The sequence below is a fragment of the Cyanistes caeruleus genome, unplaced genomic scaffold, assembly GCF_971803275.1.
Source record: "Cyanistes caeruleus unplaced genomic scaffold, bCyaCae1.hap1.1 HAP1_SUPER_30, whole genome shotgun sequence".
NCBI lineage: Eukaryota > Metazoa > Chordata > Aves > Passeriformes > Paridae > Cyanistes > Cyanistes caeruleus.
Window position 1 is genome coordinate 3,339,717 of NW_028256295.1, and position 13,345 is coordinate 3,353,061.

Sequence of the window (13,345 nt, forward strand, 5' to 3'; positions counted from 1 at the left end):
AGTGACATTTTTAGGGGTGTCCCCACCCCAAGCCCCTGTAGGGGGTGTTTTGTCCCCCAGGGTGGATTTTGGGGGTTCTCTCTACCATGGCCGCTTTAAGGGCCCCCGGTGTTGTCGGGTCCCACTGTAACTCCTCTTAAAAGGGCAACACCGCTCCCGTTGGTTCCGGCAGTGGAGCCCGGGAGGGGTTGGGGGTCCCGGGAGGGGTTGGGGGTACCTGGGTGATGCCGATGAAGGCGATGGGGTCCCCATGCTGGGTGCAAACCTTTGTGAGGGGTTCCTGGGGATTTTCAGAAGTTCTGGGTGTTTTTGGGGCCATGGTGGTTTCTTGGGAGATCCCAAGAGAGTTTACAAGGGTCCTGATGGGGGAATTTGGGCGATCCCGGGAGTGGAATTTGGGATCTCAAGGTTGTTTTGGGGAACCTGCTGGTGATGGAGATGGGGACCCCATGCCAGGTATGAACCTTCTCAATGTCTGTATGGGGTTTTGCGGTTTTGGGGAGTTTTTGGAGCATCCAGGGATGTGTTTGGGATCAGGGGAGGTTGGGGTGTCCCGGGGGCTTTGGGGGTTCTCGGCAGGTTTGGGGGTACCTGGGCAATGCGGGTGGCAGTGCTGGGGACCCCGTGCCGGGTTTGAACCTTCTCACTGCGCACGGGCAGCGTCAGCGTGTTCAGGGAGATCCTGGGGGGCCCGGGGGGTCACCCCAAATCCCAGGGACCCCAAATGCTGAGGGACCCCCCGAACTGCCCTCACCGCTGGATCTGCTGCAGGCAGGGGGGCACCAGCACTCGGCCCCCACCCTCCACCATCACAGGGGGGCTGTGGAAGAAATCTGGCGGTGCACGGACAGGTCGGGTGGGACCCCCAAAGTCCTGGGGGAGGGGACACAGGGGGACTTCCAGAGATTCCCATTATGGGGGAAAGAAGAGGGACCAGGAAGAGTTTGGGGGGCCTGGGTGGGTAATGGGAGGGACCCCCAGAAGTCTTGTGGGGGTGGGGATGGCAAGGAACAGGGCGACCCCCAGCATGGGTTTGGGGGGGAACCGGATTGGAGCTCCCATGGCAGCGGGATGGGGAGATCTGCCCATGGAATTCCATGGGAATGACATGGCAGTGAGATCCATCTACAGAATTCCCATGGGAATTGGACAGCAGTGGGATCCATCCATGGAGGTCTCACGGGAATGGGATGTCTGAGATCCATCCATGGAATTTCCATGCGAATTCCCACGGTCACAAATTTTGCCCTCACAAATCCCACATTCCAATTCCCATATTCCCATGGGAATTCTGCCCTCCCCACCTTTACACTCCAGCGCCTCCCGCCCATATCTGACATATTTCTGGAGACATTCCCTGCAGCTGTGAGCCAGGGAATTTGTTAATCCCTCAGCCTGGATCTCAGGGATCCCCATGGCGGTGCCACAGTTGCCATCGCAGCCCCACAGATCCCCCAGCTCCGGCTCCCCCCGCTCAGCCCCGCTCTGGCTGTGCCGCTGCTGCAGCATCTGCAGCTCCCCGCTGGCCCCGTGCCGGTGCCGCTCCTTGTGCCGGCCCTGGCTATCCCAATATCCCAGCCCTGGCTATCCCAATATCCCAGCCCTGGCTATCCCAATATCCCAGCCCTGGCTATCCCAATATCCCAGCCCTGGCTATCCCAATATCCCAGCTCTGGCTATCCCAAGATCCCAGCCCTGGCTATCCCAATATCCCAGCTCTGGCTATCCCAAGATCCCAGCCCTGGCTATCCCAAGATCCCAGCCCTGGCTATCCCAAGATCCCGGCTCGGCTCCGCCCGGCCCCGCTTGCTGCGGCGGCGCTGGAAGGGGATCCCAGCCAGGGACCCCATGGACATGGACTGCGGGAAGCCCGGGCCGGGCTCCGACAGCGCCGCGTGCAGGGAACGCAGGGAGAGGAGAACTGGGGGGACATTTGGAGATTTGGGATCGGGGGGGTCACGGCTGAAGGAAAGGGGGAACGGGGAGAGCCGGGAAGGGCATTTGGGGATGCCAGGAGTGACAAGAGGGGAGGCTAGGGCTGGCTAGATGTGGCATGGCTGGAGTTCAGGGCGTTCCTGTACCCAGGAAAGGGAGCTCCAAGGGTCCCCGCTGTCCCCATTGCCAGGACAGGGCAGGGAAAGCCGGGATGGCTGGGAATAGGGGTCCCGGGTGTCCTGAGTGCTGAGGAAAGGAGGGGCTGGCTGCTGGGAGAGGCAGGAATAGGGGTCCGGGGGGTAAATGGGTCAAGGAGAAGGGGGCTCTGGGGGCTGCGGGAGGCGGGATGGCCGGGAAAGGGGTGCAGGCGTTCCTGGTGCCGGATAAGGGGGTGCAGGGTGGGACCCACGGCCGGGAATGGGAGTTCGGTGGGATGGCGGTGCCCAGGAGTGGGGGTTTAGGGGCCCCTCGGCGCTCCGGAATGGGCGATCAAAGAGTCCCGGTGCCGGGGTCCCCCTCACCTCTCGCCGCCCCCCGGGAGCGCCCCCGGCCCCAGCGCTGGAGCCATCGCGCTGCTCCGCTGCGGCCCCGCCCACAGCCCCGGCCCCGCCCCCAGAGCCGCCTCCGGCTCTGCCATTGGCGCCGCTCTTTGCTGCCCGCCAGTGACAGCCCGAGGCTGCAGTGACGTCACCGGTCGCCGGGCAGATCCCGGCGGCGCAGGGCGGCCAAGGCGGAAGCGAAAGTGCCCGAGGGAGCGCGGGGGGAGGGGACGGGGCAATTCCAGGGAATTCCCCTGGATCCCCTCCCGGGATCCCCCGGGACCCTCCTCGGCCGCGCACTGCGGGACCCCCGGGACAAACTGGGCTGAACTCCCGGGCCCTGCGCCCAAACTCTGCCTGGAACCCGCCGGCTTCGGCCCAAAGCGGGGGAAGCCCCGGCATCCGCGGATCCCATTTTTCCTGCGGCTGCGGCTCCCCAGCCCCGGCGGAGCAGGAGCGGCCGCTGGGAGCCCGAGCCCCGATTCCCAATCTCCTTCTCTCTCTGCTCCTCTCTCCCTCTCCTTTGGGTGATCAGAAATGCCAGAGCGGCTGGAGAGCCCCGTGCCCAGCTCGGCTTTCCCTGGAAAGGGAGGCCTGGGGGTGCGGTGCCCCGGGATGGCCGGGAATGGGGCTCCGGGGGTCCCCGGGCTGACGGAACCGGGGGATCCAGGGGCTGGCAGGGGAGGACCCCCGGGAAAGGGGGTGCAGGGCGCTGTTGGTGCAGGAGAAGGGGGTGCAGGGGGTCCCGGAGCTGGGGAAGGAGATGGGGGGGGGTCCCAGGGCCCAGGAATGGGGATCCAAGGGGGTCCTAGGGGGGCTCCCCAAAGCCCCTCCCAGGGCACAGCAGGAGCTGGGTCAGGAGCTCTGGCAGAGACCAAAGGGGGTGAGCCCGGCATGGGGGGGACATGGGGGAGTCACAGGCGCTCCTGGGGGGGGACACGACCCCCGGGGACCCCTCCTCACCTTCTCCCACGCACCCCAACAGAGCCTCTAAATGGATGAGCAGAGCTTGGTGACTGCAGTATGAAACTTGTTCAGTAGCACAGGAGCATTTAGAATTGAGGACAGGGGAAGGGTTTAACCCAGCCTCCTGTTTGAACAGCCTGGAGAGGGGGCTGGGGAGAAACCCATGCCTGCATTGAATTGAGAGAGATCCAGACCCGGGCTGGGAGAGATTTGAGGCACACCCACCTTTGGACTTTGCTGTCCACAACACCCTGTCACATAAAGGTAAAACCTTACAAAAGAAAGGACTTGTAAAATTGTGGTTTAGGACTTGTTATGTGGGCTTAGTGTAGCTAGCAGCTGGCCTGATAAGTTCCCAGGCAAAAACATCTTGAGAATGAAAAGTTTGTTAACATAACAAACTATTCTTGGGGAGAAAAACAAGTGCACCTCTAGTAACAAGGGATCTGTCCCATGGGAATCAGTAGAAAAAGTATGTAAACATTGTTAGAGAGAAAAGTTTGGATTGACGTGTACACTCACCATTACCAACCAGTGAACTGAGTTCCCAACCAACTGGAATTAAGCACGGAGCCTTCTGATAACCATGTAAATACAAGCTGTGTGCAATAAAGCTTTGGCTATGGTGGAAGAAGAAACAGGTGTCATTGTCCATCTCTACTGCGACACACCCAAGCAGGACATCGGGTCCTGCCGAAGCAGTGGAAAGAAACAGCTCTGGTGGCCAAGTGGCACGGCCCATTCCAAGTGTCCCTGAGCACAGAAACAGCCCCAGCACAGCTGAACACGGGGGGACCCCTCAGCCTCGGCTCAAGGGCTCTGCAGCCCCGCAGATTTGGATTTCCCGGCTGCAGCAGGAGGATGGGAGCCGCCCCTGAGCCTGCACTGAAGGCAAGGCAGCAGCAGCCAGGGCTCCCCAGCGGGGGAAGCCCCTGGGCCTGCCCACAGATCCTCTGCTGAAATCCTCGGCCTGGGCACCCTCCTTTGGCATCTCCAGCCCCTGCGGGACAATCCTGGCTGGCACTGCTGGAGCTTCAGGGCTTTCTGTGCCTGCCCTCGCCACAGCTGCTGGGGAAGGCACCGTGAGAATTCCACTCTGGCTCTCAATTACACTCACACTCTGGGCTGGCTGGGATTAGAGTATTGGAAAATATACCAGGTGTAAAATTATTTTTTATTTGATTTCTCCAGTCAGGCTTGGTTTGCATTTGCCTTGGGGAAAGGAATTTTAAAGGGTTTTTTTAAGGGATGTTCCACCACTCAGCAGAGATGACCTTAACATCTCAACAGACTGGGAAGAGCCCAAAAGATTCCCACAAAGACAACGACCATCAACAAAACATCAAGGCCCCACAGCAAACATCAACCAACATCTACCCCAGACACTGCCCTGGCACAGCTGGAGACACCTGGTCTGGAAAAGGCTGAGCAGGAAATCCAGGAGTGCAGACCTAATTCACATCAGAGACACAGAAATCCGGGTGCAACAGGAAACCAAACACTAAGGACTCCACACCTTGGAAACAATGAACACTAAACCAATGGATTTCCATGGGTTCAGACTGCTTAAAGTTCAGGAAACATCTAGTAAAACTCACATGTCATGGAATGATTTTCTCTGCACATGCAGACTATGTGTGGCTGAAATGATTCTGTTCAGAATCAAGTCATGCCTTATTTTTCTAAAGACGTTTTGGAGAGTTTTTGCTTTTCACAGTTTCAGTGAATGGATTACACCATTGGAAGAATTTTTTGTAATAATTATTTTATAGTGTCAGTTCTGTTTGGGCCAGGGGTGTGAGAATCAGTTTTTAGTCAGAGGAGAAGAAAAATAAAACATTTGATTGCTTTCTAATTTTTGTTTTTATGTTTGTGCATGGCTCTTAGTGATGACGAAATTATGGTATGGGTTTTTCCATGTTCACCTTTAAGCTGCATTTTGAAAAGTAGAAGAGTTTGAAAAGAGGCCCTTTAAAAGGTAAACAGTTAATAGAAAATTGTTAAAAAAACCCCAAAAAACCACATTGTGGCTGCCCTGGAAGAGAAGCTTCATTCCAGGCTGCCAGGAGAGGAGCTTTAGAAATGCAAATTAACACCCCAGGGGCAAAGCCTGGACAATGTACCAGGGTGTTCCTGCCTGGGGGAGGAATTGGCCTGAATTCCTCTGCCCCTCACCCCAAGCTCGGCCTGGGGGCACAGATGGAATTTGCACAGCTAAAGGCAGATCCCATGGTGAGGATATCTGACTGCAGCAGAAATTGGTTAAGCTAAAAAGGAAAACTGCAAATGGACAATGTTGTGAAAATTTCACTATAAAAAATGGGGGAGAATCATCCCACTCACCACCCCAGCTTGTGCTCTCACTTTCTATGTTATCCAGGGTGAATTAGAGCACTGGGGGTTTTTTGCTACCACAAGTTCAGAAAAATCAGTTGGGAATCCAAGTATGTGCTGATTTAATCAGAGAAAAGCCCAAAATTGATGCAGCCCTGGCTGGAGGGAGCACCCAAAAATGGGGAAAAGACAAACAGCCACCAGAACAAATCCTGCAACACCATGGACCAGCCCCGGGGAACCCTAACAAATTCATATCTGGAGCCAGAGAACTAATTTATCATTTCCATGGCATAATTAGATTACATGATGTCCTCAAAATAATACCCAACCAGACAGCTCCAGTTCCTGACTTTCTTCCCAACCAATCCACTCAGATGAGGAACACAACATTTCACCATGGGATGGGGTCAGATTATCTTTTAGCAGGAAAAGGAGGCAGAGTTTGTGCAAAGTTAAATGACTCAAACTGCTGTTGGCAAATAGATCACAGAGGAAAAGTGGAGAAACACATAACAAAGGATATAAGAAAAATGTAATGTACCGGTCCAAATGTGGAAAGGATGGGAACGGGCAACATTTTTGTGGTTCCCTGGCAGACCATGGGTTAAACTAATGCAGTTTCTCCTCTTATGTTCTACAGCAACTCTCATCTTTTCACCATGCACACACCTTGCTGAGTGCAGCTCATTCAGCAGCTGAGCAAGGGGATGCAGGGGGCAGCCAGGCCTCCTGAGCCACAAACGGCTACAAAAGGACAGCGAATGAGGGCACTGAGAGCAATCCCAAAATCAAAGAACACCCAGGAATTAAAAACAGAGCCAATGAGTGAATCTGCTTGCAGATAGGGCCACGGACTTGCACATAAGGAAGCAGTGGGAAAAAGCCTCAGTTTCAGAAAATGTTACCAATTGGCAAGGACCGCTGCTCTGACAAAGTCCCGCTAAATTCCTGAACTTCCAGAAGAACAAAGACTTAACAGAGCTATCAATATCGGATGTTATACAAAAGTGGTGGGTAGATATTAACCGGGACATGCAGGAGGCAGATGGGGAAGTCTGAACCTTCCAAGCACCTCCGCCAGTGGGGAAAGGGACAGGGACACGCGGCCGGGAAAATCAGGACAAAAACGAGGCCGCGTCCTCCAGCAGCTGGAGAGAGCGCACGGCAAATGCCCCATGGCCTCTCCCTTTGGGCAGCAATAAAGTCACTCTCACACCGCTCCTCGGGCTCCTTTGGCCACACAAACCTCTGGCGCCGGGAATTTTCCCGCCCAGCCCCGGGCACAGCGCAGCCACCTCCGGGCTACCGACACGAAGCGGGACGAGCCAGCGCTGCTCCGGCACCGGCTCCTGCCGAGGCCCCAGCGGGAAGGAGACCGCGGGCAGCCGCTCCCGCAGCGCCCTCACGCCAGGGCCAACACGGGCCGGCCACGGCACAAGCCACCCGCCACAGCCCCCCGCCGCCCCCTCCCGGGCCCGCAGCGAGCCCCGAGCCCCCGCAGAACCGAGCGCGGCTCCCACCTGCGATGGCTGGGGCCGCCTCCGAGCTCCGCCGCCGCCTCACCGGGCTCCGGCCGCTGCCGCCGCTGCCGGGCCCGCACAGACGCTCCGGCAATGGCGGCTCTCCTGCCCCACGGCCGCCCTGGGGGCGCCAGCGGGGCCGGGCTTGTCCCCGCTCTACCCAATCAGCGCGCGCCAGAGCCACGAGTGACGGCAGCAGCAGCCAATCGCAGCCAGCGGCGGGCTCTGCACACGGCACAGCCCCGCCCCGCGCTCTCAGGGCCCCCCGGGCTGTGTGAGGGGAAGGGCGGAGATGAGGAAGAGGCCTGGAACGGGCCCGGCCCGAGCCGCCATTGAGCTCCGAACACAAACAAAGTTCTCCGCAGCTCCCAGCCCGCTTTTCCCTGCCCTGGGTGTTCGGTGGCTCCGGCTCAGCGGGAAGCCCTGGAGCCTCACTTCTCCCACCTCTAATTAGGTGCCTCAGTGCATCGCTCGGATTTCTCCCAAAAAGGGAAAACTGCCCCAAATCCCTGTGGATGAGTGGGGGAGGAGAGAGATTTCTGGCAGAAAACTCCGAAAGCTCAGAGAAGGATTGTGAGAAGTAAATTAATAGCCCTAAAACCAGCTTCCCCCCACCCCTCCCTCCTCCCAGCTGTGCCTCCTACCCCGGCACTGCAGGTGCGGTGAATTAAAGGGCCAGGAGACCTTCTGCTCCCTTTAACAAGCCTTTATTAGAGAGAACTGGGCCTAGAGGTGGGGGCTCGGGGGTGCGCGCTGCCACCGTGGCTCCCCATGGTTGACATCGAGGAGGAGGATCACGCAGGCCTGTCGTCATCCACTGTCAGCAGAACTGGAGCCTCTATCCTCACCAGAATTGCCCGGAGACTCTGTCTCAGGCTCGAAAGTCCAGGGGTGTCTTCCCTCTCAAGTCCTGCCCAGGTCATGGCAACCAGCTTGCCGGACTGGGATTGGCGCACCCAGTCTCCCCAGGTCCCCACTGCCTCCACAGTGGGGTCCTCCAGATGTTCCCTGAGAGTGGCTCGTTGTCCAGGGCTGTCTTTGCTCCCAGGTGGTAATATGATTTTAATATGCACCCATGTGCAAGTCTTTATGGGAAATGGGGAAGTTCATCCTGGGTAGCAGCAGCTAAATTACCCGATGGGTTGGGAGGGGGTAAGGGATGGGGATACAAATGCAAGGATAAAACAAGTACAGATTTCTTAACAGTGAATCCTTTTGGGACTTACAACACCAAAAAGAAATAAAACAAATATGAACTTCTTAACAGTGAACCCTTTTGGGACTTACAACACCAAAACCCCTTATCCAGGGACCCAAACTGGGATTGAAACAGGAACATATAATTTGAACATTGGGATTTTTATTTATAACAATATCCCCCCTCTTTTAATTTGACCAGGCATCAGCCTGCGTCAACTTGTTGTTTCAGGCTCCTGGTAGTGAAACTTCTTTAGTCTTTGGTGTTGGTCATATACCCTTTTTGCTGCTTTCCACTCTGAACTTTCTAACATTAGGATCTTAGTTTTTCCATTCTCTTGGGTTATTTCTAACGAGTTGCAGATCGTGCTGCTAGACTGTATTGCTGAGGTAATTATTCTGATCAAACACGGGATGATGCAGGGAAGAAATAACAGTCCTGCTAGTCCCGCTATACCAATGAATGCCACCTTTTCCCACCAGCCCTTAAAGGACCAGAAACTATCCCACCAATCAGTATTCAGGATCGGCATCCATTCTTGGTTCTCTACGTAGGAGATTTTTCTGATCTCTTTAGAAATGTTCCAGATTACTTCACTTTTATCATCTATTTCTAGGCAGCATTCAGAGGTGTTGAACTTCCCACAGATTCCCCCCTCATCAGCGAGAAGGTAATCTACTGCCAGTCGGAGTTGGTACACCAGGTACATCAGGTCTGGGAGAGGTGGTCACTTATATGATCAAGAGCCAGGGCTGTTTTGTTCCATGTTATTTCAATTACAGCTTGGAGCCTGATTATTCTGTTTAACATGTATATTGGGGTCCTGTATCCCCAGGACCCATCCTGGGCCCAGGTCGCTGGCCCATAAGTTCTTATTATTTCCTCCAGGGTCCAGACTGTTCCTTTCCAATTCTGGGTCCCTCCTGTGCTTATTACACTTCTCCTCTTTCTTTTTAGGGGCCTCTTTAGGTTGTCATATAGTGGTACCCCAAGCTCTGAGCCAGCCTCTTTTGGGAGCAGGAAGAAAGCTGGCTTTATCACCCCAATCGTGCAGCTACCTGACCAGTCTCCTGGTAGATGTGTATAAGCTGCATCCCCGCAGATCCAAAAGAAATCATCTGGGGCTTCCCAAAAACCCTCCCTGTCTTCATAGGGGTACTCCCAATGCTTTGATAGGCTTCTAATTCCCCAGAAGGGATTGATCCCTCTTTCTGCACATTCATAAAGGTTATATCCTTTGTGATAAATGCACCCTTTTTCCCTCTTCTCTAAGGACCAATATCAGTTGGGCTCCTGGGGGAACCCATTTAGTTCCTAGATTCTTCGTTATATCTTTTGCATGCCATCCGCCCCACCAGGGTTCTATATCTTTTTCCAGTTTGTAGAATACAGTCTTCCCCAATTACCTTAGCCTTTAATTCCCATTTTTCTCTTCTCCTATACCCTGGTGTGCTTTGGCCTTCCCCAGTTCATTTTATGCTTAGAATTTCTCAAGGTTTCAAGCTAATTCCCTCCCAGGGCCAAATATCAGACATTTTAGTACTCCCACATACCCAACAATCAGTTATATTTAATTCCTTGCTGATGTTTTCAACTAAATCAATGAACAAGTTCTTCCCACTCAAATTTTCCCATTCTTCATTTCCCACGCTCATGTCCACTCTTTTCTCCTTTACCACATCAGGTTCACCTTTTACTGGTTTGTTCTTTTCAAAGCACAGCCAAGTATCCCTCATGGGACAGTCTCCCAGAAGACGTTCTCTAAAAGTGGCCGTATTTCTGGTAATCCAATATGTTTTTCCGTTTTCTTGGCATTCTTCTAATTGTGATTTGTTGTAACAAGAAGGACTCAAATTTGTGTGGACCCTTACCAGGAACCCTAGATTTTCCCCATCATACAAGGGATAATAACATTTCATGCAAGAGTCTGTCCCCATGGCATTGGTGAGGTGCATTGCTATCACCAGACCTACCATGAGCCTTGTGATGATCCTTTTAGGCTCCCTGCAGTCCGTGACTCCCAAGAGTCCAGCAGGAACCATGTTTGATCTCCCCTGGTCTTGCCTCTTGGGGTTTTCCTCACACTCTTTTGGGGGTCTGGGTCCAAGGCTTACAGCTTTATTATTTTTTTTGTCCTTCTCCTTTTTACTGTTGTTGTTTTTGGTCTTGGGAAAAGCTGCCCAGGGAGGGATATAGTCTTGGCTAGGAAATTGGAGCCTTATTTGGGGGGAGGGGAGGGGTTATTTTACTTTTTAAAATAATAATAATAATAACAATAATAATATAGTTACAAGTTAAGCACAACTGGAAAACACTTTAACATTAGTTCACAAACTTTAAAGAAACACTCAACCACAAATTTTGCAGCCAAGAGTTCACTTAAAAACAACTGTTGTAATTCCAGTTCCTGATTGGGGACTTCAGTCTCTGGATTTCCTTCTTAAGGTTATTTTCAAGTCCTTGGTGTTGGGGACAACAGTCCAGTTAGAGGGATCTTTTTCGGAGTTGACTTCCCCATCTGGTGGTGCCACTGGTCCTTTAACTCGAGTCACGTGTGTCCACCCTTTTTCCCGGGTTCTCACAGCCGTATGTGTGGTGAGTTGGACTTGGTAGGGTTCTTCAAACTTTGGAGTGAGAGGAGAGTTAGCCCAAGATTTTACCAATACCCAATCCCCAGGGTTGATATGGTGTGTGTCTACCTCAAAAGGAGGAGTTTGAGGGAGATACCCTTTTTTCCTGAGGTTTTCTAAAGTTTTAACAACAGTTTCCAAATACCTCCTTGAGGTTTCTTCCCCTTCAGTATACTGGGCAGTGCTGTAAGGAGTAATTAGGAAGGGGAGTCCAAATAACATTTCATAGGGGGATACCCCTAAATCTGCTCGAGGTTGGGTTCTTATTTGCAACAAAGCCAAAGGGAGACATTTTATCCAATCTAATTTAGTCTCCAGAGTCAGCTTGGTTAAGGTCGTTTTTATGGTCTTATTCATCCGTTCTACCCGACCGGAGCTCTGGGGATGCCATGGGGTGTGTAACCTCCACTTTATCCCCAGGGCTTCAGTGGTTTCCTGGAGGACACGGGCAGTGAAATGGGGGCCTTGGTCTGAGTCTATGTTATTGATTAACCCATCCCTGGGGACAATATGTTCCAAAAGTATTTTGACTACTACTCTCGCTGTTTCATTCCAAGTGGGAAATGCCTCTGGCCAATGGTTCAGGTTATCTACGATCACTAGCAGGTGTTTGTATCCCTGTCCTAGAGGCATTTCTGTGAAATCAATTTACACATTTTGGAAGGGTCTCTCCACTAGTTCCCTCCCCCCTGGTACGGGTTTCGTCATCACTCGTTGGTTTACCCTTTGACACATTACACAGCCCTGAGTGATGGCCTTTGCTATATCATAAACCCCTATGCAGATGTTCTCCCTCAAGAAATGGTCCCATAGACCCTGCGTCCCCCAATGTGTCAATTTGTGTATTTCATCCAATACCCTGCTGTTGCAGTCCACAACTCCAGGATCTCATCCAGGGAAGCAGCAGGATTCTGGGGACCAGCATCAAACACCAACCGAGACGGGCTCCAAGTTCACGAAACCATTTATTCAGCATGGGAACAAAGTCAGGTCCAGAACAGAGAGCCCCGAACAGAGGCACAGCAGGGGTTTTTGAGGGACAGAACCCCCGAGGGTTTCCACCTTTGAGGGTGGAGTTCAGGGTCAGGGACCAGTAGAAGCACACCAAGGGAGAACCCCTCAGGGACTCAAACCCAATCAGAACTCCTGGGCCGCCCTTCACAAGGGGTTTGGGGTGGGACAATGTAACTCTTTGTCTCCCCTGAGGCCGCTGCCACATCTGCTCCTTCTTTTTTTTTATTTTTATTTTTTTAATTTTAATTATGAGCTTAAAATGTTTCCAAACATACACCTTAAAATCTCACCTCCTCCACAGAGCACCCGCTTTGCTTTGTGGGACAACAAAAACTCAATAACAAAACACATTAAGCAAACAGAAAAAACAAAATTGAAAACAAACATTTAAATCTCGGACCACGCCGGGCAAATGAAACAGTGATGGTACTTAATGCAAACATAATGGTTTTTTAGTTCAGTCTCTTGCAGTTTAGGATTCTCTTTGAGGAAGGGTGCAGCTCTTAGATCTCCTCTCACGAGGGGCAGAGTTCTTCGATCTCCAGTTTCGGCTCCGGTTCCCATGTGGGCATCGCTGCTTTAGATGATCTCGGTGAAACACTGGCTTTGGGAGCTCAGTTCCAGTTTCGATCTCCCCGGAGGAGGTGTTGCCCAGGATGGAAAAGGCAGAGCCCCCAGGGGTGGAGCACCGAACAAAGGGGTGGGAGCGAAGCAGGAGTTACTGGGGGAAGGGAAGGTTCGGGGCTGGAAAAGAAGGAGCAAGGTGGGAAACAAGGGATCCCAGACCGCGTGGCCAGAGCCATCTTGGGATGGGGGGGGAGGCCGGGACGGAATTTCCCGGACCAGGAAATGGGGAATATGGAAAGACAGGGGGTGAAGGAGGACACGGAACAGGGGGCAGAAGGCAGCAGACCTGCATCACTCTGGATGTTCTCCGTCCCTTGCCTGCCTTCAGGAAAACAGGGGATGGGATGGCAGAAAGACACCGGGGTGATGGGGAGTTGGCAGCAGCCCCAAGCCATCTTGGCTTTTTTCACCCTTTGTCCTGCCCTTAGGAACAGAAGAAAGGGGAAGGTACAGGGAGGTATACACCAAAAAAAAAAAAAAAAAAGAACTTCACAGAAGACAAAAACAGTCCACCAGAAGAGCCATACCATCCAAAATCGTCCATAATGTTAATATAATCGTCCATAATGTTAATATCGT

At 53.1% G+C, this 13,345-nt stretch overlaps 2 protein-coding genes across 2 annotated transcripts in view; one reads left to right on the forward strand and one right to left on the reverse strand.

Moving 5' to 3' along the window:
- Window positions 1-13,345, forward strand: part of LOC111922621 (uncharacterized) — an 813,543-nt gene that overhangs the window by 768,023 nt on the left and 32,175 nt on the right. The window lies entirely within an intron of this gene.
- The window catches only part of LOC111945726 (uncharacterized), a 555,958-nt gene that overhangs the window by 351,796 nt on the left and 190,817 nt on the right, over window positions 1-13,345 (reverse strand). The gene's annotated exons all lie outside the window — the stretch shown is intronic.